We start from the raw sequence: 5470 nt of genomic DNA, 5'->3' as shown, positions 1-5470 counted from the left end.
GTTTCTTGTATTTTAGAAAATTATATCCAAAGTACAGACCCCTATCAGCTTACTGCAAAATGATAGGAACACCATGATGCCCTGCGATTACCCACAAGCAGAACCCTGCAGAAAGTACAGGGCTTGCCGTCCATTCATGCCAACTCCATCACAACATTCTACCTTCAGGGATGAATCCATGAGAAATTTGGTTCTGTCATAAACCATGTTGGTATTTCTGAGTAAGTGAATTTGTTTGTTTGTTTGTTTTAAACTGAAGGAAATAGTCTGTTATTTAAAAAATGGCAAACTGCTGGTTTCATCCTTAATCTTCCTGGAGTTTGGGTTTGTAAGCCAATAATTTTATTTTTGTTTCCTAAGGAAATTCATACTACCTTTCTGTTCTGGTACATAAATATCCGTATTAACATCAAATTATGAAACAGTGGACATCCCTAAAGTACCTTTAAAAGATAGTTGTTTTGTCTTTTCAGTAGGTCTCTGATCATTTCACCACAAACAGCATTTAAAAACACTCAAGGGATTTGATATATATTACATTTTTAAAAAAGTAAACCAAAGTATTAAAGAAAATAGCCTTTATGTATTGCTAGATTGGATGGAAGTAAGAGAGTTCTGAACAGGAGCCAAGGTCTGACCTGGGAAACACGGTGCTCTGTCTCAGGCAGACTAATAAATTCCCTGGATTAAGAGGAGCATCTGAAAGTTTAGACAGGAGTATGACCTTTAAGTTTCTTTTCAATTCTAAGAGTCTGCACTATTCTATATAAAACTTGAGCCTGCAGAGTGGTTGAGAGTAAACTCTGGCAGATGATCCTGTCACGGATTCTTCAAGGAACTGGAGCCAACCATTTGTGAAAGCAATGGTGGATGCAAAGGGAATACTGGGCCAGCAGACAACCAGGGAATCATTCAAGGCTAGGGACATGGCTTTTCTCTCCTGGCAGCCTGGCGTGGGGGTTCAAAGAGAGCAAGCAGAGCGCGTGATGAGCCCAGGTTTAGACAGAGGCCACTGCCACCTTCTCAGCATTCTGTTGGCTAATGCTAGCCACAAAGCCAGCCCAACTCAGAGGCAGCAGGAAAGCTTGTTGGAAGAAGTTGCAAAGTCACACTAAAAAGGGCGTGACTACAGGAAGCGATAAAGTATAGAAAGGAATTTCTACCAACTCAATCCAACATCCACATAGGGAATATACTTTATTAGATTATTTATTCACTTGACTTTCCATTTGATTGATTTCTATTGATTTATAAATATCCTGTCGAATTTTGCATTGATTCCCTTTGGATTCCCTCCTTTAAAAGAAATTCCTTGTCAGAGTCCAACAAAGTGAATAAAGAGAATCTTTAATAAATTTTAAAAGGTTTCATATTACAGCTGATTTTTTACCTAAGTTTAAAGTATTTTTTTAAAGTATCTGAAGTTTGTTCCTTTGTGTTTAGCCTGCCCTTTTATTCTACTTTTGCCAGTTTTGTTTGTTAGTTTCTAAATTTTAAACCTCTAATAGCGTCCCTTAATTTGAGGTTTTATTTTTTTCTTATTTATCTCTTTTTGACTCTCTGTGACTGCTGAATCTGATAATTTATACTTCTTTAATTCTAGGTGGTAGCCAGTCATAATTTCTGCAAGTATTTCTCCTTCTTATTTAATTTTTTTCCTCTCTATCTAGAAGTCCCATGAATCTTACATTTTGTTTTATGCTTTCCATATTTTTATCAATTTTAGGTGGCTTTTAAAATAGAGAATTTCCCCTCTAAATAGAGAATTTAAAAAAGAGAATTTCTTTTAGTTCTCCAATTAATTCTTTGTATTTTATCATTTATTTTTCAATCCATACAATCATTTCAACTGGTTCTTTATAATAGCTTGACTTTTATATTATATATATTATTATACATATATCTCTAAGGATCTTTGTTATGCATACTTTGAGTTCCTGTTCTGGGTCATTTCTTCTGTTTTCTCTTTTTTAAGTTTTTAAAAATGTATTGTGATATTTTTGTTTTGTTTTGTTTTTATAGTTCTTGCGTTTGTCACAGATTTCATAGGTTTTCCTGTTCATACCTGAAAACTATTGGACACTGTGCCTAGGATATGAAGGCTTTGACCCACCTGATGAATTAAGGAGGGTGAAGCGCTCAAGGTCCGATAAACATTCATGTTGCAATCTGGGATCCTCCCTTCTGACCTTAGGAAACATCCCATTACTTCACCTAGGCATTGCTCTTTTCCACAAATTACCTCCTCCTATTGAGCTACTCTGCACTTTGGGGGAAGAAAGGGAAATATCAGGATCTAGCAAGATGAACTGCACTTGTTAAAATGCTTCTGGACCCAGCACATCCCAACTTCCCAGTGCTGCCATGCCTCCAGAGGCTGTGGCTCCCCTTGCTCCATCTGTAGTGTCCATGGTCCAGGTAATCATGCCCCGGGGGCATGAGTGAGAGAGAGAAGAGCACAGCTGGAGGGAGAGCTGTCACTTGGCACTTCTCCTCCATTTATGATGCCTGGTCCTCTGCCCCAGTAGGCTGTCATTTACATCTCCCCAACACACACACACACACAGACACACAGACACACATATACACATGGATCTTGGCACAGTCTATTTTCTAGAGAGTCTCCCAATGTTTCATTACCGTTGTTAGCTGTGTGTATTTTATAGTTTTATTTGGCTCTGGAGTCTACTACCCTCCTCTTACTTCCATGCTGTCTCCAAGGGTGAAGTTCAAGAGGAGCCAGCAGCTCTTTCTTTTATGACATTCTGCTTAGAGCCAACTTCTAAATAATTGTTATTGCCCCCATTTAAAATGAGGGGCACTTTTTAATGACAATTTAAATCTTCTCCAGGCTCGGCAGTACACTCCCTGTAGATATCTGTTGCTTATGATAAAAATAACATTGTTGGCTTTTCCAAAGCTTGCTGAAGAACAGCCCCACAGCACGGTCCAATTTATCAAACTTTAATATTAAGAATGTGCATCCTTGGGCAGGGAGTAGGGCACAGAAGTATGCAATTTAAGAAATAATCCTGGGTGATTCTCATGTACTTGATCCGCATCTTATATTGTAAAATAAGTGCTAAGGGCAGCTCAGCTCAGTGAGTAAAGCACAGTAGAAGCCAATGGATATTGGTTAGGAATCTTCTCTTCTACCTTCAAGGATAAAACCTAACTTCCTAAAAATTATATGCCCGCTAGGCAAGGATTCACAACATCTTCCAGCAGACTATTTTACAAAGGAATTTCTTAGACGTATTTATTCTAGTAATCTCTCGTCAGTGATTCTCTATGTTAAATATACCACCAAAAATGTTGTAAAGACAGGTTTATCTGGTACTGAAGGATTCTGTGCCATGTAGGTAGGTAGTGTGGATTCAGTCTATGTGAGGGCTGCTTTAGTTTCTCAGTGGAGACTTTTTCTTCCTTTACCTAGAAACAAGAAGTGCACAAATGCATTTCCTTATTGCCCACTTCTGTGAGGTTGACCTATGGATCACTTGTTTACTGAGTGTGTCATCATTTGAGGCCCATGGGTTTATGCAGGTATCTCTCATCTGACTGTCCTTCTGGCACATGCCCAAGGCTTTTCCTCAGTCACCCAAGATGACATTAGAATTGTAGCTTGAAGTTACATGAATTTTCAGAACACTCAAGACCAGATTGCATATCATGAATTGTGTTTATGTTTCTTAGGGTTTCTTTGGGTTTTTTTTTTTTTTTGGGTGGGGGTGAGCACTTCCTTAGCTTGTGAGGAGGATTTTTGTTTTGATTCTGTTTTACTTTTTGAGTTTTGAACTGTAGATCTTCTCTGCAATTACTTCACAAAAATCAATTTCTCCCTTCTAAATGCCCACTTGCAATCCTATAGAAGGTTATTTCTAACCTTATCTAATAAACTTTAGCAATTTATGGATCAACCATTTGTTTTCATTTTTGTATTTTTAAATTTTTAAGTTGTGTGAAGTATACTTTATCAATAATATATGACTAGGTAGGGCTCCCCAAGTCCCTCCTCTTCTTCAGGAGATCTGGGTTGGAAACTGTATAGGTCAGGAGATTCTCAGTATGTTGTGGGATGAGTTGGGGCAAGGACTCCTCAGCATCTGAAGGCCTTTCTCTTTCTCTTGTTCTTGCTGGGGCTGGTGGTCCAAGGACTCTTACTCCTTGGAGACCAGTTAGACGCATTCAGCTCAGGGATGACCTTGCCTATAGTCTTGGTGGCACCAGTAGAAGCAGGCAGGATGTTCTGGGTAGCCCCTTGACCATCACACCACAGCTTCCCAGAGGGACTTTCCATGGTCTTCTGGGTGACAGTGGTGGCATGCACTATGGTCATGAGTCCCACCACAATGCCAAAGTTGTCATGGATGACCTTGGCCAGAGGGGCCATGCAGTTGATGGTGCAGGAGGCATTGCTAATGACTTTAAGGGAGTTATCATACTTCTCATGATTCATGTCCACCACAAACATGGGGGCATCAGCAGAAGGGGCAGAGATGATGACCCTCTTGGCTTCACCCTTCAAGTGAGCCCCAGCCTTCTTCATGATGGTGAAGACCCCAGTGGACTCCACAACATACTTAGGACCAGCATCACTGCATTTATTGTTGGTGGGATCTCACTCCTGGAAGATGGAAATGGGCATTCCATTGATGACAAGTTTCCCATTTTCAGCCTTGACTGCGCTTCTGAATTTGCTGTGGTATAGCAAAACATGTAGACCATGTAGCTGAGGTTAATGAAGGGATCATTGATGGTGACAGTATCTACTTTGCCAGAATTAAAAACAGCCCTGGTAACCAGGGTCCCAATATGGCCAAATCCATTTACTTCAACCTTCATCATTGTGTCTAAGGGCCATTACTAGCACGGCACCAGAGGATGTGGCTGTCTCTCTAATAAGGAGGAGCTCAGCCATTTATTTTTAGATCCATATTAGTCGACATTTTCTCTGACTCATTTATTTAATGTCTAGCAAAGTGGTGGGTACATATGTGATTCATAGTAACAACTGTTGAATAAGAATGAACCATTGAGATGAAACCTACAGGATTCCTTTCTTTAAAATACCATCCTATGGAATAGAATTAGGAATCAAAATTATCCATACACATTTAGGATCTATATAACAAACCAAATAGAAAAAAATTTTTTGACTCATTGAAATCTTCTATCCAGATTCATACAGTTTATTATTTTGTAATTTAAATTTAATATGCACATATATATGTGTATGTATACTAATTCATCTGTTCATTAAATTATTTGGCATATATTAGATACTATGTACCATGCTAGATTGTTAGGAAAAAGGAATGACACATAGTATCTTCCATAAAGAGTCCACAATCTTTTGAGAGGACGTGATGAAGGATCAGGAGACAAAGGATCATGAACTGCATGGGAAGCTCAGGTTCCCCATCTTCACGTTCTATCATCCATCCCCTCATTTGTCCATGGTATTTAA

General features: G+C 39.0%; 1 pseudogene; it reads right to left on the bottom strand.

The window, feature by feature from the left end:
• Nucleotides 1–4099: 4099 nt before the first annotated feature.
• LOC125094981 (glyceraldehyde-3-phosphate dehydrogenase-like) lies at nucleotides 4100–4848 on the bottom strand (annotated as a pseudogene).
• Nucleotides 4849–5470: the final 622 nt, after the last annotated feature.

This window comes from Lutra lutra, chromosome 3, assembly GCF_902655055.1.
Source record: "Lutra lutra chromosome 3, mLutLut1.2, whole genome shotgun sequence".
Lineage (NCBI taxonomy): Eukaryota > Metazoa > Chordata > Mammalia > Carnivora > Mustelidae > Lutra > Lutra lutra.
Note: the sequence above shows the minus strand (reverse complement) of the source record. Positions and strands in the feature narration are given on the sequence as shown.